The 23,778-nt window shown below is 36.0% G+C and overlaps 1 protein-coding gene and 4 non-coding genes across 9 annotated transcripts in view; 1 reads left to right on the top strand and 4 right to left on the bottom strand.

Moving 5' to 3' along the window:
• Positions 1-23,778, top strand: part of LOC105210926 (ecdysone receptor) — a 326,137-nt gene that overhangs the window by 88,179 nt on the left and 214,180 nt on the right. The gene's annotated exons all lie outside the window — the stretch shown is intronic.
• Trnad-guc (transfer RNA aspartic acid (anticodon GUC)) lies at positions 1,191-1,262 on the bottom strand. Its single transcript has one exon. It is a non-coding gene; the product is annotated as a tRNA-Asp (tRNA).
• Positions 1,581-1,652, bottom strand: Trnad-guc (transfer RNA aspartic acid (anticodon GUC)). The gene has a single exon. It is a non-coding gene; the product is annotated as a tRNA-Asp (tRNA).
• On the bottom strand, positions 3,603-3,674 carry Trnad-guc (transfer RNA aspartic acid (anticodon GUC)). The gene has a single exon. It is a non-coding gene; the product is annotated as a tRNA-Asp (tRNA).
• Trnan-guu (transfer RNA asparagine (anticodon GUU)) lies at positions 14,308-14,381 on the bottom strand. Its single transcript has one exon. It is a non-coding gene; the product is annotated as a tRNA-Asn (tRNA).

The raw sequence follows: 23,778 nt of genomic DNA, 5'->3' as shown, positions 1-23,778 counted from the left end.
TAAGTTAGGCGTCAAGTTGTTATGCTGACAATAATATGCTGCTTATGTGCGTAAATATGTACCTCAATAATTACATATCGTATGTGCTGCATTAAAAGGCACTTGTAACTGAGTCCATGTAGTAATAAAGTCAGTTTCCCAGGCATCAGGCTGTCAAGCCAACTTCTCTTTCCCACTTGTAACACACGGTAACGCCTTAATGCTGTCGATTTTATTAACGTACCAGTACATTATATACCTATTTAAATGTATATATGTATGTAAATAGGTATGTGCTCGTAACCATATTAGTTTACCGGCATGCGCGACGTGATATAGCGTCTCATGGTCTCACAATATGTTGGACAGACCGCATTCATCTCCCCGACTACTTTCAAGCTTATGCCATATATGCACTTACATATGCATGTAAGTAGATATGTATGCATTTAAGTGATAAAACGAGCGCATAACAACAGCTCCATGCATGCTGTTATCGTTTTTCTGCTTCTTTAATTTCTATGCTGCCTGCTCGACTTATCCTTGAGTGTTGGCATTACATTACACACGCATTGAAATTCATTAGCCGGTTATGTACGTACTAAGTACATACTTAGGTATATGTTCGCATATGTTATGCGGTTGTATGGTGGAAAGCACTTGTTTGTTGTAACGTTATTTGTCGGCTTAAGTGTATTTAATAGTACATATGTGCATCTCATATCAACTTGCAACACGTCGGCATCAAGTATTGTAATATACATTACAATCGGCGACATACTTAGTACATACGGAATTACGACTATGTACATTTGTAATTGTGCTTTCACACACTTTACTCCCAGACTAGGTCGCGTGCAACCATTTGTTTTGATAAGACTTCTATTCCGATTTGGACATTAAGTTCGCTTTCGATTGTTCGACTAATTAATTTCTAGTACTGAACATAATTTTGTTTACAAATTTCACTAACATTCAGAAAAACTACTCGAGAGAAATAGAAAAATGATGTACACATTTCATAAGAATTTATTGTTGATTCACTGTCTCTTAAGTCACTTATTTTTATACCTTATATTCATCAATTAAGAATTCTCTAAACCGGAATAAAATATATTACCCAAAAGCTCTAATTATTTGGTGAATATGGGGTGCTATAAAGATTATGTAATATATTTGTATCTATTTGTTGGAAAAAAGAATTTACACATCTCCCCGACGGGGAATTGAACCCCGGTCTCCCGCGTGACAGGCGGGGATACTGACCACTATACTATCGAGGATGTTGCTAGAATTTTGATTCATACCACTTAAGACCTAGACGAGTTAAAAATAGTTTACGCAGATCATTCTGATTTGCTTAACAGATGTACTCGAGATCTTCTAAAAGTAATTTATTTCCTTGACGAAATAATAAATGAATTTATCTTTGGTATGATTACTCGTACAAAATACAAATATTTAGACGGTAAATTAATTTAAGAAACCTGCTAAAATAGGATCACTTGCTCTTTGTAAAGTGTTCAGTGTATTACTATAATTCTAACATTTTCCATTTTTTCATTTACCTGGTAAGATATTAAAAAAAAATATCTACTCATCTCCCCGACGGGGAATTGAACCCCGGTCTCCCGCGTGACAGGCGGGGATACTGACCACTATACTATCGAGGACGTTGAAATCATGCCGGCAAAATGTAAACAAATGTTAGAAAGCTTCTAATGCATTAGACAGTCGCTGTTAGTACTAAGACGCTTGAGAATACAGTTAAATTTAGAACTTTAACATTGCCTTTTACTAGCGACATCTGTTGCGCACTCATCGCAGTACTCGTTGTAGCGTAGCTTCGGACTGTTAACAACAGATGGCGCACAGAGCAAATACCGGCGATTGCTTAGTCATAGTTGAACTTTCTCACAAAAGCTCAGTTGCGTACGTCTATGACAGAATTAACATTGCTATCGTCATTGCCTTCGGTACGCTCAACGCTATTTGTTTTGTTTATATAAAAAGTTATTGCACCCGAACAAAACACGCGAATGAATAAAGTAAAGCGCAGTCTGGAATAGCGCATGTGAACGGCAATGACACCATACTCTCCACAACTACACGCTATGCTAAGGTTTTTCTAAATTTAGCTAGACGAATCTAATACAACAATAATATTAGAAAGAGAGTGAGTAAAGCAACAAGAGATGGAGAGCAAAAAAGCGACCGAAGAACTGAGTTGGTTTGCGAGAGCGCGAAATAGCTCATGCGCATTTTCACTCTCCCTAAGCACACAAATACAGCACTGTTGCATGCGATTGTGTGCAATGTGAATGGGGCGAAAAGAAGATGTAGACAGAAATGCAGAAAAAACAACAAGACAAATGGCAAACAAGAAATGCCGGTCAGAGTCAAGAGACACATTGAAATACAAACACACTTTTCAATATGGCCGACATGTTAAATAAAAGCAATAAAAGAGCTAAAATAAAAACAACAAGAAGGAGAAAAAATACGAAAGCAATACCAAGCGCATGGCCGTTCGTAGGCATGCTTTCGTTCTCTGTCGCATACACTTACCAAGACGTCGTGTTATTCAGCGTTGCAACTGACGGTCCGGTTTTGCCCTGCAAATTTTATTGTCGTATATTTTTTATAGTCTCTGTTTTGACACATAATTTCATTGTGTCGCCGTCGTAATCATCATTAACATTGTTGTCGTTATTCGTCGTTGATTGTATTTTGTTTGTTAATGTTCGGGTAGGTTTTGATTTTTTGCTTTCGCTGGCCTCATACTTGTTCGACTAACGAATCTCATACGCTCTTCGTTATCGCAGGCGCCGAATGCGACACCGTCAGTCCGAGAGTCATATAGTCAGACCGTCAGTCATTCAATCATTCACTCGGTTGCTTGCATTCTGAGTATGAGCTTCGCTGCCTGAACGATATTATTCTCCTGTTTTCGGTTGCTTTATTTAGTTGATGCATATTGCAAGCTTCTCTTTTTCCCCCGAGTTGTTTATGTGCTTTCGTTTTAACGGAAGGCGGCTGCCGTTATAGCAATCGTATTGTATTGACGGTCGGTTGTCGTTGGACATGGGAATGTGGCATCGAATAACAAAGAAAATATTGTAATTTGCTTTGCTTTTTTCTCAGTTATGTGTAAGCGATGCAGAGATGATATACATTCACGCATGCAATGTAGATTTGAATGACGTAATGATTTTCCTTTACTGTTCTACTGTGTGTTCAGCATGCCGCCTGTAAGAGTTTGGAAGAAATTATTTACAACGGAAGATTTTAAATTATTGTGTATTTCTTTTAAATCAAGGAGTTGTCAGGAATTTGAATTGACACGACTTAGACTTAAATCTACTATACTGGTCACTATACTATCGAGGATTCGGATCTATAAAAAATGCGGTTAACAGTCGCTATACTGAGCACTAAACTATCGAGAAAATCTATTTTATGGATAATGTAGCAAATGTTACTCAAATTATATTTGTTTCGAGCATAATCAGACAATTTTTCTTATTTATATAAACCCTATTAAAAATGATTAATGTAAAATTTTGGTGGAATTACTTCAATTAATTTCCATGGATAAAAAAAAATTATGACAATTTATACATCTCCCCGACGGGGAATTGAACCCCGGTCTCCCGCGTGACAGGCGGGGATACTGACCACTATACTATCGAGGATGTTGAAATTCGAAACTCAACAGAAACACATAAGCAAATTCACCACTAATCCATAAATCAACAATTATATAACCAAAATCTATCTTAAAGAGACTCTATCTTCGATGTAGTTTTCAAAATAAAAAGAAATCATATTTTAATATTTTGTAATAGTATATTGTTATAAGATTCATAAAATAAATAATACAGTTGCTGTGCGAAATAGCAATAACGGTTTGCTGTTGGACCATAACCCCCCTCAAAGAGGATTCCGCTGACGATTGAGCTTTTGAAAAACTATAACGCGAAAAATTTGATTTGGAAGTACTTGGAAGAATGACAACTAGTCGTGAACATGATTAACACTTTATAGGAAGTCACATATATTCATAGGTTGTAAAAATGATTTCGTAGCTTAAGGACTATGTTATATATACGAAGATAGCAGTAAATGTACTGTTTAGGAGACCGCCAGAGAAGGGAGCATTCCTCTCGATCGGTTGACAACTGACCAGAAAAAGGCCCACTTTCCGAAGTGGGATACTAGTAGATGGATGGGCTTCAGAACTGGGCGTGAACTAATCGGCATAGTCTTTCCAGTCCGAGGTAATTCGAGAGATCTAGTGAGCTCCGCGCCCTCAAATGTTTCGCATTTCTATAGTCATAGGCGTTTTAATCAGTTATTATCCCATCCCAAAATAATAATTATTTGCTTGTGAGTAGATTTGCCATAATCATGGCAACGCTTCCCTCTCAACTGTTCTCCATTTGCGATTAGATATATTTGGATTAAATTGGGATTTACCACAGGACATATGTACATTTGTACTTAAAAAGATGTACCAAATAAAATAAAAGAAACAAATTCTTCACAACCCCCATGTAGTCTATATCTGGTCAGGCACCTGTTTTAAAATCTTTTTTTGACAAAACAGGTCAACGCATGCCAAGCATACAAAGCAAATAAAATTTAAACCGAAAGGATGGAACAGGAGTATATAAACGCCTCTGTTGTCTACAAATTGAAATGCAAATAAGAAATTTCTTACGTATATATGTATGTATGTATACGTTAATACAACCGACCCTGCAACACATAGAATTCCGCATTAAAGTATGGATGACTGACTTGCACACATTGATGTCTGTCTGCTCAGTCTGCTGTCTAGTTCCAATACTCATCCTTATACATATATAGTACATACATAGACAGTTGGGTAGTCTCATGCACCCTGCCACAATGTTGCTGCTCACTCAATTCTATTTTGATTTGAATCTGTTTTTTGTCTGCCTTACTGTCATTTCCGCCCGTCCAACCCACCGACCACTAAGCCGTTATATACTTGTTGGCGAACAGCTGAAAGGCAGACACTGACGTCGCCAACGACAGCGACGACGCTTGTCTTTATGACTTTAAATGCGCCGGAATAACGGTACAACTGCTGAAATATCGAAATGAAGCCGCCTGGTGTGTCACACCCAGCCAGTTGGAAAGTTTTACGCAGACAAGCTATAAATTTAAAGTGGCGAGCGGGCGGGTGAGAACTTTGAAACATTACGATACATAGCGTAATTGTAATTGAGAAGGAACGAGACGACGACGACTTCCGAGACTCATCTCGGGCACTTGTGGGTGCACAGGGTAAACAGTTTTCGGCACACGATCCGTATAGACGCCGAGCTAACACCAACTGCACATGCATAGCTATACATAAACGCACGCAATACCCACCTCTTTAGCCGCATTAGTATTTATAAGTCCCAGACATGGAGTTTCCCACGCATAAAATTGCGACTAGCTTGCTGGTGGCGCCAGCAGACAACATCACCTCTCTTTCGGAAGGTCGTACAGTAAACGAGCGTCGTTGTTGTGTTTTTTTGTTTTCGCCTCGTCCGCGTCGGTTGTGTAGGCATCAACATCCTTGAGTCACGAGTAGGTGGCTGGCACATCGTGCGGCGACGCTTACTGACACCGTTAAAGCAGGCGAAAGTCGACTGCAGCCGAAGGGAAAGTTGAACAATCGCGTGTTTGCTGTCGTATACGAAGTTAAGTGCCCAAAATATTGGTAATACTTAGGGTACACGCTACGTATATCTGGAGAATACTTATAGATACATGAATGTAGCTGCCATTGTGGCGTTTTGTTGTGTCTATATACCTTAGCACCACTTTGGTATTAGACGTTAACTTCATACTCACGTTGTTGTCGTGTGCGGCATGTAATCAAGTGCTTCATCATGACGCCGATGATGATGATGATGTCGGCGTTGTCCTCAAGGTTGTGTAGGTGTGAGGAGTTCACCATGGTAACGACCGCGTCTTGTTGCTGCTGCGCGCTGGCTGGCTGGTTTTCGGCTTGTTTGGCTGTAAAATGCCAATGTACGCTCGTAAAATAGCAGGAAAAATGAAAAGGAATAAAATGAAAAGTCGTAATAAAACGTGACGACAAAGACGTCTGGTGGCCTTCAACCTTCAGTTTGTAACCTTCAACCTTTTTTCGGTATCCAGGACACAGCTGTTCGCATCCAAGTGTGTCTGTGTATCTCTTACTCACATGTCTTAGTTGATTATTTTCCTCTTCTCAACTCTGAAGCTGTGCATTTACTGCGTCGTTGACCGTTGTGCACAATGAAAAACCGCCCACCACACACTCGACTCCGCTGCATTGGAGGTTCGGTCATTGGGTCGTTTAGTGCTTTTGTGCGTCTTCTTTGATAGACACTAACAGGCGCTGGTGGAGTGTGAAGCTCGAGGCTCCACTGACCCACTCCACTACTCACGGCAGTTCGTTTGGCTGCCGTCAATAGTTTGTCCCATTAAGTTTTACTGTGCTTCTTCGGCTTCTGTTTATGGTAAATAAATTTGGGACATGCGCGCCTACTCGCCAGTTTATTGCCCTGCACAGGCCGTGCATTTTTATGTCTGTCTGGCTGTCACCTTCGCCCTTAACCGTTCGAATTTAGATTTTTATTAAATTTTTGCCTTTATAGTTGTGCGCCTGCATGCAATCGAAGGTGCGTTGACCGCCTTTGCGCTCGTTGGCATTTTAATTAAATACAGTTCATATGACTCGAAAAAGTATGGCTCAAATTTGCACATGTTTTCATTTGTATTTATTGTTTCTTGAACCTTTCTTTGGCAATTAGTTTCCTATGGTAGGGCAGTCGTTGATTTGAGCAAGCTGCAAGCATATTTTTGCGTTTTGAGGTTATTTAGATTGTAGCATTGACCTTCTTAGGAAAGAAAAGTTTTTTTGTACGAAAAGTTTGTTGCTCCATGAAGGAGTTAAGGAAGACTCTTGGTTATGTTAGAGAGTAGAATGAAATGAACTGAGGTAATATGTGGTCATTAATAAGGACTGAATCATTCAAACTCCTCTCGCTAATAAAATGGGTAACTTCTTTTGATATTAATGGGGAGTTTAAGCGAGTAACTATTTTTATACTCTCGTAGCAACTTTGTATTATAGTTTTGTCCACTTAACGGTTGGTTGTAAGTCCTAAAACTAAACGAGTTAGATATGGGGTTATATATATAAAAATGAACAGGGTGACGAGAAAAGTTCAAATCCGGATGTCTGTCTGTCCGTGCAAGCTGTAACTTGAGTAAAAATTGAGATATCTTGATGAAACTTGGAAGACGTATTTCTTGGCACCATAAGAAGGCTAAGTTCGAAAATGGGCGTAATCGGACCACTGCCACGCCCACAAAATGGCGAAAACCGAAAACACATAAAGTGCCATAACTAAGCCATAAATAAAGCTATGGAAATAAAATTTGGTATGAAGGATCGCACTATGAAGGGGCATATGTGGATGTAATTTTTTTGGGGAAGTGGGCGTGGCCCCGCCCCCTACTAAGTTTTTTGTACATATCTCGCAAACTACTAAAGCTATATCAAGGAAACTTTCTGGAGTCGTTTTTTAGGTACTACCTTATACAGTTCAAAAATCGGATTATAGCCACGCCTACCTCCCATATAAAGGTTATGTTGAAAACTACTAAAAGTGGGTTAACTCACTAACGAAAAAAGCCAGAAATACTAAATTTCACATAAAAAATGGCAGATGGAAGCCGCACTCAGATTTTTTTACAAAATGGAAAATGGGCGTGGCATTGCCCACTTATGGGTGAAAAACCATTTCTCAAGAACTACTCCACCGATATCAATGAAACTTGGTTTGTAATAGTTTCCTTACACCCCAATGATATGTTGTGAAAATAGGCCAAATCGCTTCACAACCACGCCTACTTCCTATATATTTTGAAGACGATCTGAATCGTTTACTTTACAATATATAAAGTAAGCACTAATAAAGATATTGATGCAGAACTTTTCACAAATACTACGTTTATAGTGTGGCAGCCCCATTCTAAAAATCACCGAAATCGGACCATAGGTTGTCAAGGCCCCATATATATAGAACATAAGGACCTCGGTACTTCTAACCTAATATTAGAGTTTCCAACTTTCAATGGACTTTATACAATATGCATATATGACGAATATGTGGGTCAAATTGTGTATTATATAATATTAATAAAGTTAAATAAATAAATTTCGAGAGTATAAAATGTTCGGTTACACCCGAACTTAGCTCTTCCTTACTTGTTATTTTTGTATCCCCAATAAAGTTACTACTTCTATAAAACAGTTTAGGAGAATTCCATTATATCGAGTACGCAAGCTTTTGAGAGGCATAAAGTATTCATTGAAGGTGGTGTGATCTCCGAAAACTTTCCTCATGCGAAGTGGTCATTTGCCTAATAGCGTTTTTAGACAGCCAAATAAATTAATCAATTTAAATTTAAATCGAGAAACCCTTTTTTGCCGTTTATACTGCCGGCTAATCGATTTGCGATTAGCTGTTGCACATTTTTGTTTTTGCTTTTCATAAGAAGTTGGTAATTTCTGATTAGTCAGATTTCTGATTAATCAGCTGATTATTATTTATCAGCAGCGCCATCTACCGTCTAGTAGTATTAATGCTATTTTATCAAAAAATTCAGCCAATCACAGACAAAGAACATATATCGTACGTCTTTGTCGCAGAGTTGCATTTGATTTTCACGTCGATTTAAATTCAATTTAAAATAAATGGAGATTTTATTTTGTATGATAAATCGATATTAATAAGCGTTTAAATCGAGCAGAGGCCGGTACGAGAATAACATCGAAAAAGAAGAGAAAGATATCAACTTTTCTTACGGATACCCTCAAGAGATTTTCATTCATATTTTTATGTGAAGATCGTAGGCCAAATTCGTTCCAAAAGACTTGATCTTTAGACTATAATATCGCCTACTATATGTATGTCTAAAAATTAGAACTTTGTTGCGAACTTTTGAAGCAGCGTTTAATATTAACCTAGGATTGGAAATTATTTTTCAACGGCGTCGCTTTGGGTAAACTTTTTGTTTGAGTTCTCATGCACATAATAATATGTTTGGTAAATCGTTTTTTGGGAATCCTCCGACCGTCGTCAATGTGAAGGTTTACAAAAAATAAGAACAGAAGACCAAATGGGTTATTTGAGGTATGGTCAATTTATGAAAGTATGGATAGGAAAATTTTTTTACTTCTGGACACATATTACCACAAGAAATTGATTTCTAAAGGGCTAGGCCAGGCAAACCTACAAGCCTAAACGATAATTTCAACAGAATTGTATTTTTAGGAGATCCATTGAAGTCAGAAGGGAAGAGGTAGGAGTTAAAACTTGTGTTCGGGCGGTTTTGAGATTTGTAGTTTTAAATAAACTTTATGGAAGAACAACTCGTAAAATTATGATGTTAATACAGTGATTTAAAAAATTTTAAGATAACACAGCCACACAAAAAAATTTGGTCCTGACCCAGGGTCTTACTATTTTTACCTTATGTTTTTGATGTCGCTGAATCTCAATCTGAGGTACGTTTAACCCCATCAGATCAGGGTTTTTACTTAATCCCCACAGACCAATATGGCAGGTAGCGAATTTATAAATTCATCGGATTTGTTTGAAATTCGCTACCCGGGTGTTATCGGCATCGCTGATTACGAATTTGGCGTTGCTTTACAAATGGCGGACCAGTATGAATTTATTTGTAAAATGTGTTCGTAATATTGGTCTGCCATTTTAGATTTTGTAAAAGCGACTTCGGTTCTGTATTTGTATTCCGTGATCTCATCCCAGAGTAACGAGTTTCAAGTCAATGCGATGAATTTTTCAAAAAATCGTCCGCCATATTGGATCCGCCAAAACAATGGCTTCACTTAGTAGGACCACCAGGTCAGAACCAATATTTCCATTTTGATTTTATCAACTACGGATTCCTGCACCACAATAACCATAAGTATTCACTTCTTGCGAACACTGTCTTTTTTTGTATTAAAAATGTGGAAATTCAAATCAAACATTCCCAGTGAAATCTGATTATTAATCTATAACCCATCTACAAAATGTAAAATAAATATTTTATTTTTTTTTTTTGCTTTCAGGTGAGTACCCATCTCCACACTTGATATTTGATTCTTTTCGTGTCCCGGCTACAGCTGCTGCCATAAATAGGCTTCAATTGCCGTTGACTGCAATTTCCTTGGAAGTCAAACTAACGGTAAATTTGTTGCAATAATCAAACTTGCCCAGCAAAGTAAGTAAGCGTATCTAAGCGTTTGTGGCAAACGCTCAAATTACAAAGAAATACTGTCTGTGCTCGATTAAAAATCAATCGAGCGATAAGGCTAATGAAAAGATCTCCAATCAAATTCTTCCTAAGAAAAATTCATGGCCCGAAAAAGTTAAACGAAAAAAGTAGCAAAATGCGCACAAGAAGGCGTTAAAATATAAGAAAGTGAAGCAAAAAAAATTGAAAAAAAAAATAAAAACTTTAAAGCTCGCATAAATTAGTCATTTCGCTCGGTACAACAATTAGGCGCGTCTGCATGCCAACATGCCACACCGAATTGCCACGCAATACGGCTGCAACATGCAACACCACGGCGCATGCATAAATTACCCTTGAAATATTTGCGAAACCCGAAAAGATCACAAAGCAAAATGCGAAAAAGTGAGTCGAGGCAGAATCTACAGTCTTAGATGGCGTTAAGTGTGTGTGGCTCAATTTGTGTAGGTACACAATTTCAAGGTCCCTGAAATTAGTGTTTGTTGCTGCGTCTGATTGCAGTCGAACAACTTATTTTACCGCTTTTGTCCGCTTTTTTGTGCGTTTTTTGTTGTATGTCTTTTCATTATTTTTTGGCTTTTTGTTTTTTATGCATTGGATCGCCCATCTTGCCTCAGTATGCGCTTGAAATTTGAGATAAAATTTCAAAATAAAATTGAAGAAGTATAGAAGTGTTCCATGCGAACATGTTTCCATACAGACAAACGTCTAAAATTATATAGTGGAGTTGCTAATAAGCAGGAAGTAATATGACTTTCATGGAAAGAATCGCCCAATGATGAAATGAAATTAATATTATTATGTAAAGGGAGTGCCATAATTTATGTCGTTATGGCTATTTTATTTTCAAGGAAATAATGGGAGAAATATGACTCTAGTCAGAAGCAATTAGTGAATCTAACAGAGTTCACAATGTTTTCAATATTGAGAGATCTCAGACAGAACTCTTCACCACAAACTCCTTACAATCGAAAGTATTCGAAATCCGCTTCAATTAGCATAAAACATAAGGACAAATGAATTGATTTATGGGAAGAAGTCTTCTTGATCGTTGAAATCAAGTATGAAGCCTGAAATTTAAACCCTTATTTGGCTACTGTTCTAACAAAAATTGGTTGGATTCAAATGCATTTATTTTTCAGTTTTGCCTTAAGGGGTTAGGGTTAGTCAGAGGCACGAAAAAATGAGAATTTTCAGTAAAAGAATTTATAATTTCCAAAGAGTTGGTTGTTTGTGTTGACCCAGTTCAAAAAAACAAGTCCTTACAGACAATCATAAGCCCTTGGAGATTCATCTCAAATCAAACGGATAAGAAAAATTAGTTTTATAAATGGATAATTCTGGGCCAAAAATTTTTTTTTTTTTAAATTAACAAAGTGTCGACCTCATAAAACTTTTTTCTAGATTTTCGGGAAAAAATCAAAAAATCTAAATTTGAAAAAAAAAAATCCTTCGGATCAAGCCTGAGTTCTAAAAGCTGTATAAATTTCATTAAAATCTACTGAGCGGTTTTCGAGTTAAAGTTCTTACTTGTTCCAAAAGCATAGTTTTGAGAGAAATGCATTTAAAGTTTCACACTAGCGTTTTAGAGATTATCAAAATTGATTTTTTTCTAAATCCTTACTATCCCTAACCAATTAAAACATAAAAGCAATTTAATTGATTCTTCATTAATGAAGTCAAATATGAGAGCTTAGCGAAACTTTGTTGGAATCAAACACAGGACCTTTTCAGTTTTGTAGCTTGGGATGCTTGGTGATATTGTCAGCCATCTGTAATCTTGGTACTATAAATGTTTGAAGTTGGACCACTTGCAGAGTTATCAATTTTAAATTTTAAATTTAAGAGCACGTGTTTATAAATTGAATCTCAGTGGTCAAGAGGTTGACGATCTCAAACACATCAACTACATTATCTAGAAAATATCACTGATTTAAGTACTATTGATCGCATTTGTGGTGTTTTCGAATGTCGGGTCAGAATGAGCTACAAGTTTGAGGGGTTTTAATGTCTCGGGCATGTGTTATAAAACAAATGAAATCATAAGAAAATTATAAAATTCAACCTAAGTATATGGGCATACTACTGTCGTTAACGGTTTTATTTTTTATTAGAAGTACAGTCATATAAAACCTCTATAGTCTCATTCTTTTTAGTATTTTCTGAAAACTCCAGAACTGTAGGAGCTAGCTGTATGTACAGATTAAGTACTATTATATGACCTAGAGATCCTGATTGAGTACCAATTTTATTTTGTTGATGCTGTTCGATTATATTGAGGTAACATTAATATCAATTTTTTCGAAGTTGTAAAATGAACATGAACTGACATAACCAAATTCTTTAATGAAAATATATACGAATAACTGCTACTATATCTAATAGAAACACCAAAATGGATTTACTAGATTTTTGAAAAATCGATCCAATGCATAACTGCCAATGTGTTCCTATGCTCTACTCATGTTGTTGTACTCTTCGCACTAATTCATATTAAAATTTCGTCAAATTTCATCGTTTGTTTGTAAACCGGTTTCCGCCAGTTTTAGGTAGATTAGTGCTGTTTAAAAGCATGCATTCCATAGTTAGCAGCAGATTCTATTGTTGTTCATGTCAAAAACTTTTGTTCCCGCGCTGCATTTCCTGATTAATGGCGGGAACAATAGCCGCGCAGCAGCAAGTGCCGTTAGTGATGTGAAGTTTGAAAGCTTTGTGATGATGAAATTTGCTGACGTTATTCAACGAGCTTGGCATTAGAGATACCGTTTAGAGAAATGCTGTTGTTCCCCCCATGTGATAGTTCATTTAAATATTAAAAAATCTTTATTAATTGGATCGGACCTAATAATAGGTATTAACATCTTAAATATATTTAGAACTAGACAAGCTGGAAACATGGATATGGTTGAGCTATTTTGGTAGAACGTTGTTCTCTAGCTGGATGGTAGATCTCTTCCTTTTAACCGTGTTCTATTGTAAGAATGTTCCAAGGCATTAGCCAATGATTTTGGATGTTCATGAAGTTTAGTTATTTCTTTCTGCTGTCCCCTATCTACCCTTCTTTACCAGAGGCATACCAAGATCTGTGTCTGTTTGTTCAATTTCACTCAATTTGCTTGCTAAATAATAAATTTACATCAGCACTTGACTGAACTCACCGAATTAAATCCGTTAATTTGTGAATTATTGCTTCAATTTGTATGATTTATGAACAGTAATGGCTTGGAAGCATTGCTAGTCAAGTGAAGTGGTTTTGTAAACGAATCAAGCCATATAATGAATGACTAAATTATGAAAATTTGTTTAGAATGACAAAAAGGACATAAAATACGAAGAAATAAAATATGAAATGAGGAGTGATTAAAGAAAATTATAGCGAATAAAAGAATTGTAAATGATGCTATTAAATGTAGGAAAATGGAAGACAATTTGAACAATTTGAATGAAGTGACTTATACGTTATTAATTAAGAAATAGTTTTGAATTTGAAGAAACCTTGAACCACAGGGTGTTGAAAAATACCAAACTAAAATTGTTTCAATTCCATAACTCATCATTTGGGTAGAGCCAATAGGCGTAGAAGAGAATAGTTGCTTAGGACGAGGCAAGACAAAGCGAATTTTAATTGTAAATAATTTATAAAAAATATATTTTTTTGTATCTCGACCCTGAACTTTTGTTTTTTTTTTTGTTATTCAACACATTGGTCCAAAACAAAGTGTGCTTTTTCGAGCAATTTATTCTTCGTTAAATAAAGGCTAATTTATGTCTAATAAATATACATATCCACTACTTTTTCATACATTTTAACCGTCCGACCTTTTTTCACTTAAATACTCTCACTACAACTAATTTGCATATTTTAGGGCGCTTATGTAGTAATTGCAATATAAATTAGTCTAGTGCAAAATAATTTATACACTTTTTGCTCAGCGAATAATTTTGAATAATTATTTCAATTATGTAGTGACACAAAAAAGAATTCGCCGCCCCCGGGTGGGCTCGAACCACCAACCTTTCGGTTAACAGCCGAACGCGCTAGCCAATTGCGCCACGGAGGCGTTATAAATAAAATCAGTTGAGTACGCAACGGCTGATGGACTAGTAGCCAAAAAAAAAAACAACAATAAAAGCTAGAACAACAGTAATAATAAAAGCTATAAGAAACTTAAGTTAGTACAGCGAAAATATAAGCACAAAAGGCAAGCAGAAGAACTAATCGTAGTGTAGGAAAGCTCTGACCTTAACTGCTGTCTGCTCGCTTTTTTCTGCCTACACACTTACTGTTTTTTCATAATTCATCATTTTGCTTCATTTGTGTTTTTGTTATTTTTTAATATTACCAATTTTGATTTTACTGAGTGGTTTGTGAGTGACGTAGTAATATTTAGCTTACATTTATGGATGAGACTAAAACTGATGCAGCTAAGCGCTACTTAACTTCTATCAAAACTTGAAAATGAAGACGTCATAATTTATACATAATGACAAAAGTTTTCAAAGTAAATATCTTTAGACTATTATTTTTGTAGATATATGAATTTGTTACGAAAGGTCTCCTCCAAGAGCTTAAAGTGATCGCAAAATATTAGTCACTTCAGCCGGGTATGTGATGTAGCTGATACACTATCAAACGTTTTTCAGAACCATAGTACTATTTTAAGGTTATGGAATCATCAGCATAGCTAAAATCATAAAAACATTTTTCAGAATAATTTCCACAATTACTACCAATTTCAAATATTAGGTTGGTAAATATCTCCCTTCCGTTTGTTTGCTCTTTATTCAATGCTTTATAAAAAGTGTTAAAACCGATATTCAGTTCAAATATGCGCCGTTTCGTTCGATAATCTGTTTCCATCTAGACGGCAACTTCATAATACTCCCCTCGTAGAAGCCTCTCTCCTTATTTGCGAAGAACTCGGACACGCCTCTTTTGAGTTTAACTTTACACCACCAAGGGCGTTCGCCATGGACAGGAAGAGATGGTAATCACTTGGCGCTATTCTCCGGGCTATATGGTGGATGCGATAAAACCATCCGAGCTCCCGTAGCTTCTGACGCGTCATCAACGAAGTATGTGATCTGGCATTGTCCTGGTGGAACCCTACACCCTTCCTGTGGGCCGATTCTGGACGCTTCTGGTCGATCGTCTGCTTCGGTCCAGTTGTTCGCAGTAGATGGTAGAATTAGGTGTCTTGCCATATGGGAGCAGCTCACCAAACAAATAGCAAAACCTTCCTGGCCGTCAATGCCGGCTTGGCCACTGTTTGGGAACGATTCACCGGCCTTCGACCACTACCGTTTTCGCTTTATATTGTCGTATGTGATCCATTTTTCGTCGCCAGTCACCATCCGCTTCAAAAATGGTTCGAGTTCGTTCCGTTTCAGCAGCATATTACAGGCGTTGATTCATTCCAGAAGGTTTTTTTTGCCAAACATCAAGCTTTTTTGTGTATCCAGCCTTCTGCAGATGTTTTAAAATGGTTTGGTGACTAACTCCCATCTCCTGGCCGATGGCACGAGTTGCCACGTGCCGGTCTAACTCGATGTTTTCCAGGATTTGATCGGTATTCGTCGTCACAGGTTTTCCGCCGGCTGGCTTATCCATGGTGTCGTTTTCACCCGCTCTGAATCGTCGAATCCATTCCTCTTCTATTAGACCATTTCTGAGAACATGTCGACCAATTGCAATGAAGGGCTTTGGCTCTACCTTTGTGTTCTGGTACCCAGATCAAGGTTATACTGTTGTTGCTGCAAATCTAGTTAAGTTTACAGTCCAGAACCAGCATCGAATCTATTTCAAAGGATGATATTGCATGAATCACCGTGGTAGTTTCTGTCCTCAATCTGTAATCTCAGCAGGTTTGCTAATGGCAAAGACCTCAGCTTGACAGATGCTGGGGAATTGTCCCATTGGACTTGGGACAGCTTGAGGTGTGGTCCCGTTAGCCCGGACCCTATACCAGCGCCTGTTTTATATCCGTCCGTTTACCATTGCAGGGTACTTCTGCTTAAGAATTCCTGGGAGAGGAATCCTCCCATTCCCTCTTGTTGCTCGGAGCTATTCTGAATCGTCTCTCAAAGTGTACCCGTTTGATAAAATCGTCCTTTGGAAGTTTTCCCCGATGGTCCGCAATTGTCGGGCGCTTATTGCTCGACTGTTTCTCTTTCATACTAGAGGGTATCGATAGATATTTTCTAATATTTTGAATATTTAGAACTTCTCCAACATAGAGTTTGAAGCCACCGATTCTTATATGTATGTATATAGTATATTTCCAAAGTAACGGTATTTCGCTTCATAATTAAGTCGCTTCTGTGTGAAAATAATTTTAAACGAATTTCGAAAGAAGGATTAAAAGTGCAAAGGATAAAAGCTGCTTCCACCATTATACTATTATATAAGTGCACACATATGCAACGCTTGAAGTTTTTTTCCTTTCTGCTCGTCACACTTTTTCAAAGTAAACAACTGCGTTTACCCTCAAAAAATGCACATGCATTTACCCCTTTTCGATTTTGGCTCTTGTTTTGTATTACGAAATTTGTGAATGCTCGTGTTGTTCTTGTTTATTTGTATGCACGCGCATGGACATTATGCACATGTTCCCACTTCCTTGTCACACAAAACCGTATCCATTGTTGCACATTACATAAGTTTTGACCTTGATCTTGAAAAACGAGAATTCGGGCACAAAGCGAAGGCTGCAAATTGCAAAAATAAATACACAAACACACACATGTAAGCATATGTCGTACGCAGTACACATGTGTATGTAGATTAAAAACAAGCTCACCCAAAAAAAACAAAAACTCCAAACGAAGGGCAGTGAATATTTCGAAAATGAAGCATGGCAAAGAGGAAGCAAGCGAAAGCTGCAAATAAGGGAATATGCACCACCAGCGCACTTAACTGCATACAATTGTATGTGTGTGTGGTATGCATTAATGCACTGACACGTGTGTGTGTGTTTGTATATGTATTTGGCGCTTTAAATAGCACAGCAGGCGCAGCAGAAAGCAATTTACAAAAACAATAATTGTAAAATGGCAAATGAATAAATTTAACCGTTGAGTGTGTATGGATATATTTTGTATGTGTCATATGTGTGTGAACTGGTAAAAAAACTATAGAAGAGCCAGTGGACTCAACCACATATTCTTGTTGTCGTAGTCTTATTGGAAGGGTCGTGTCAAAAGAGTGTACAAATACATGCAAATGTATTGTATAATAAATTTTTTTATTTACGTTATGATACCTAAATAGTTCTCTGAAATCTCGTTTATTTTCAATTTGCCATCCATATGTAATCGTTTGCTTAAAATTTCAACTTACTTACTTACTTTCCGAACACAAAATATTTGCCTTTTAAATTAACTTCCAATCGATATCAGAGAGTTTACCTTCTCAGGTCCATCGATTTAGTATTTCGTTAGAAGATAGTCGGGAACTCTTTGTTACATCCAATGGTCATTAGTTTTAGTCATTTTATTTGTCGAACCATCCGTTCATTTTCTGCGTGGCTATTCTTCTAGTTTCACAACTCACTAGATTGTTATAGTGATACACTAGCGCAACGATTATTTCTTTGTGTTTTTAACATGTTTCCGAACAGTTCTTCAAGACGATCTATGTAAAAAGAGGTAAACATTTCTACTTTGCAAACCGTTAAGAACTGTTCAGTAATCTGAATAATGGGCCCAATCATTGAATCCACAGAATTCGAATTCGATTTCGATACGATTAAGATTTTCGAAAATGTTCATGCAATCATTGATTCCGTCGATAAACTGCTTTACCACAAAGTGAGAACATAAAATTTCATCGACCTTTATCGACAAATGCGATAAATTTGATAAAGTGTCTGTGCTTTTTGCTTTGTTGAAAAAAATTGAAACTGACCTTTAATTATTGTGAAATTTATTCCAAAATATATTTAATTCGCCTGAGGTTCTTTCACAAAATTTTTTCGCTATTTCGAGGTGGCAACTTTATATCGCTTTTTAAACATCCTTAATTTATTTTTATTAGCCTGTTTCTGTCTCTTGTCTCTAAAATACCAATTTAAAACATAATTTAGTCCGTCATTAGTAATTATTTACATAAAAACTTCTAAATGGTTTATTTCTTATGCATTTCCGCAACTCATTCACCAACGGATAGATTTCGACCAAAATTTTCGATTTTGCGGATTCAATAATTTCGTAATTAGCGGCATCTATTAGCCGCGGAATGTATTTTTTCGAGTCGGTAAGTGAGTGCAATGTGTTCAATTCAATTTTATTTTCGATACGGTTTCAATGATACCGAAGTAAAATTTTTCGATCGAAACTGACTCAATGATTAGGCCCAATGTGTCTTTGACAGTAAAGGGCCACATTCCATCTAATTTGCTTAGTGCCACGAGCAAAATCAGCTTAAATAATACGGACTGTCGGAAAAGGAATATGTATTTTGTAAAGACAGCTTAAGGTCCAGGCCCACCGTGGAATGGATTTACTTACTTAATCGCATTATATAGGACCAAAGCTTCATTGGTTCATTCACACTAAGCTCTCTGAAAATGTCGCATGTGATAATCAACTTTATATGGTTTGGGTGCTGTCTAAAGAACTATAACTCTTTACTCAGACTTTTCACACAGGGGCTAATTGATCAATTAACTGGTCTTTGCTCGATTAAAACGCTGATTAAGATTGAATTACCATACCAAATAAAAATCTACATTTATTTTTAATTGAATTTTAATCGACTTGAAAATGAAATGCAACTCTACGACAAAGACCGTATTTGTAATTATGTATATATACGTGCTTTGTCTGTGAGTTGTTGTTCACGCTACATGACGGTAGATGTCACTACTAAAAATACCAATCAGCTGATGAAACCTAGCAACTTCTTATGAACAACAAAAACAAAAATGTATAACAACTGATCGGTTAACGAATAGCCGGCAGTGCGAAGGGCAAAAACTGGTTTCTCAATTAAAATTTTAATTGATCAATTAATTTGGCTGTGTGAAAAGGTTAACAAGAATAGTTCTATTCACAGCTTGAGGGTATAAAATTGCTAAGTCTTGATAAGCTTTTACTATTTTTTTTAGCCGCGTTGTTTGTTAGAAACATTAAGGTTATATAGTTAACCGATCTGAACAATTTCTTCGGAGATTATATTATTACCTTCAGCAGTAATCCATGTCAAATTTCGTGAAGATACCACGTCAAATGCGAAAATTTTCCATACAAGCTATTGATTCCGATCGTTCGGTTTGTTCGGCAGCTATATGCTATAGTGAACCGATCTGAACAATTTTTTCGTAGATTCAATTATTTCTATGAACATACGAGCACTTGATTCGGATCGTTCAGTTTGTATGGCAGCTATATGATATAGTGGTCCGATATCGGCAGTTCCGACAAATGAGCAGCTTCTTGAAGAGAAAATAACATCTGCAAAATTTCAAAACGATATCTTAAAAACTGAAGGACTAGTTCGTATATATACAGACAGACGGACGGACGGACAGACAGACAGACGGACATGGTTAAATCGACTCAGTTCAACATACTGATCATTTATATATATACTTTATAGGCCCTCCGACGCTTCCTCCTGGGTGTCACAAACTTCGTGACAAACTTAATATACCCCGTTCAGGCTATAAAAATTAAAAAGCTATAATATTCATTAAAAGTAAATTAAAATTAAATAAATATATTAAACAAATGATTTAAGTACTTTCGTAAAATCTCTTACTTGGCCCGAAGGCACGTTTATTGATTCACCATGCTGTTTGTATTTGTGCATTGATATTAACTTGATTTTCGGGTTGGTCGCTTGCTATTGTTTTTGTTGTATATATACATTTTTTATTTCTTAGCCACGCTCTGCACTTTTTTTCATTTGTCTGCTTGCAATGCACTAACATTGGCTCAATAACGTGATTTTCCAACGCACGCAGGGATTTGTGTAATAAATTGTGTAAATAGGTATGTCGCTGCACTGACACTCCTATACTTATTTATATTTATATTTGCGTGTGTATATGTGTGTTTGTATTGCATTGTAAAATGTCGATTTCGTTAAAACAAGTGCTTTCTCGTAAAATTTCAAGTTCAAGGTTATACCGCAGATTGGGGGTAAGTAAAAACAGGTTGATTGAGGATTTGGAATGGCGTGGAATTCTGTTACGAAGTGAACAGTAAATGAGCGAAATAAAAAAATAAAATTTTGTTTTAATTTAATTAAATTAATATTTTATATTGTTTAAGATTAATTTTTTATGTCCTAAATGCGTAAATTTTATCACATCAATCATTTTGATATTCTGCCAAATTTTGCAATTTTAAATTTAATTTTTAATTTGCCTAGAATGCTAGTGAAAATATACAAGATCACATCATGATCCATCACATGACATCACATCACATCACATGGTAGATATTATGAATCATATGATATGAGTGGTCATGGAAATAAATTTCACTTTCGTTTTCATATTAGTTATTAATATTAATTACTTTGCATTATATACTATATATGATCCGATACATGCCATCACATCATCACTAGAAGTAGTTGAGATTAAAAACTTCAATTCAAATCGATGATAAATCAAATAAGGAAGGGCTAAGTTCGGGAGTCACCGAACATTTTATACTCTCGAAATTTATTTATTTAATTTTACACTACTGGAACAAATTAAGGGATAAAAAAAAATTCCAATTTCAACAGGCCGTAACTTTGAAAGAAATGGTCTTACAAGAAATCGATAAAGATGGAAATTATAGCTGCAAGTGTCTAGTTTTTGGATTAGAACTTTCGTAAAAAGTAAAATAAAAAACAATCTGCGAAAAGCGTGTGAAAAAAATCGAAATTCGATTGGGGGTATTAACTTTTTTTTAAATTTAATTAAAAGGAGATCAGTAGAATCAAGGAATACAGCTGCGGAAACTCGTTAAAAATGATTGTACGATGATTTCTGGTATTTCCTTAATTAGTTTTTTTTTTATTTAAGCTTTTCTGGAGCAAAATTGTGGAAAAAACTAGGAAAAACGATTTTTTCTAATTTTTTTAAATTGTGAGCTTTTCAGAGCAAAAAACGTGATCCTTTAATTTTTTCAAAAATTCGATCGAGTGAAACAAGAAAACGGCTGGCTGGATTAATTTGATTTTTTGTAGATTTTTTGTGGACATATTGAACTGTAAAAGGCACACTTAACATTAGTGGTTTCCTCAATATTTTCGATCTAGCGCTCGATTTTCCAAAAAAACACCAAAAGCTCTTTTTTGTTGTATTTTCAAATTCATGTGACAATAAGAATTTTTTTTCGGAAAAGCAATGGCTAGTCGCTAATGAGAATTCATTCAAGTTCTTGAAACCCACCTTTAACTTTCTGTGCGATCATTGGTTGCTGAGATATCGATAATCCAACACCATTTGAAGACCGATATCTCGACGAGTAGTGGACGTATCGAGGTGTTCAAAAAACCAAATTAAAGTTAAATGTACAAAATATCCGATCCCTATAGTGGTTAAACTAAAAAAAAAATTTCCACGCCCGTAGACCAAAAAAAAAACTAAAAAAATTTTGAAAATTTTTTTGTTGCTGGTTTTTCTACGATTACTGAAAACCGCAGATGCTAAAAAATTTTAAAGTTCTAATCCAAAAACTAGACACTTGGAGCTATAATTTTCTTCTTTATCGATTTCTTGAACAGCGACCATTTCTTTCGAAGTTACGGCCAGTTGAAATTTGCCCAAAAATTTTTAATTTTTTTTGGATCCCTTAATTTTTTCCAGTAATGTATTTTTTATAACATACAATTTGACCCACATATTCGGCGTATATACGGTAATAAGTCCATTGAAAGTTTGAAAACCCTCGGGGGAAATTATGACTCGATTTCACTAATTTTTGGCACGGAGACATATTATTGGAAGAAACATACTGCCTCTGAATTTCTTCAAAATATCTTAGAGACTTACTTATATTTTCGTTAAAAAATTAATTCTAAGCTCTGAGTTCCTCATATTCAAGGCCCCATATGAATACTTATGGTCCGATTTCGACGATTTTTAGAAGTGCGATGCCACACTATAAATGCAGTATTTGTGCAAAGCTCCGATATCTTCACTAGCGCTTAGCTTATATATTGTAAAGTAAACGATTCAGATCGATTTCAAAGTTCTGGTATATAGAAAGTAGGCGTGGCTGTGAACCGATTTGGACTTTTTTCATCACATATCATTGGAAAGCTAGGAAGATATTATGAACCGAATTTCACTGAAATTGGTCGAGAAGTTTCGAAGATATGGTTTTTGACCCCTAAGTGAGCGGAACCACGCCCATTCAAATTTTTTTATACCATTTTGAGTGCAGCTTTGTAATGAAATTTAAGAATCTGGTGGTTTTCCTTACTGAATTAAAGCATTTTTAATAGTTTTCAACATAAACTTTGTATGGGAGATTTCCTCCATTTTTGGACTGTATAAAGTAGTACCTAAAAGAAACGACTCTAGAAAGTTTCCGTAATATAACTTTAGTAGTTTAGGATTTCGCCCATCTTCGAACTTAACCTTCTGATGGTACCAAGTTTCATCAAATATAATACTCTCTTTAGCGATTTTGTTGCGAGAGTATAATAATGCTACACATGACATCATGTGCTATGATTTGTTATCTGATATCAGATCATGCATATCAAAATTATCAGATGTCGAGGCAAGATGTCTAGCAAAAAATTATGGGAATTTCACAACATCAAATCTTCAAATTCTGTGCATTGGAAAAAACCTCATGGGGTTTCACCATCGTCTAAAGATAAAATGTAATTTAATATACTTCATAAAAAAACAATTTCAAGCAAATCAACTAAGCGACTTATCTTTGATTTAAGCGCTACTTTCTTATAAAAAATAGATATTTAATGTAAGAGAGTAAGGGGATATATCTTTAAAGTCATATAGTCGTTGATTATTCTGTCTCTAATTGATTATACCAGTATATGTGAGTTATACCAGTTGTTTGTTCGATTCACCACCTGTCTGCGTTTGTCAAAAAGAAGATATTACACCAAACAACTCGTTAGCTGGCACTGGGTCGAGAAAATTTCGCATAAATACGGTTCAATTCAATACTCAATTACTCACATTGTTATAAAAAATAATAATAATTAATATTTATATATCTTATCATAATTCACTGTTTATGCCATATCACACCCAGTTAATTTCAAATAAAAGATATCAATTATAAGCGAGCGTATTACGAAGCTACTTTCCAGCTAGAATATTATATTTATATTCATTTCGATTTTGTTGACTTTCCTTCCACCCCCAGCGAGTCTACCACCTACCTAGTACTTGTATGCTGCCATCAATGTTGTTGTTTTAGAAAAGTAACTGTGTGCTGTGCAACTGTGCTGCAAGCTGATAATAAAAGCACATCTAC

Source organism: Zeugodacus cucurbitae, chromosome 6 (assembly GCF_028554725.1).
Source record: "Zeugodacus cucurbitae isolate PBARC_wt_2022May chromosome 6, idZeuCucr1.2, whole genome shotgun sequence".
Taxonomy (NCBI): domain Eukaryota; kingdom Metazoa; phylum Arthropoda; class Insecta; order Diptera; family Tephritidae; genus Zeugodacus; species Zeugodacus cucurbitae.
Note: the sequence above shows the minus strand (reverse complement) of the source record. Positions and strands in the feature narration are given on the sequence as shown.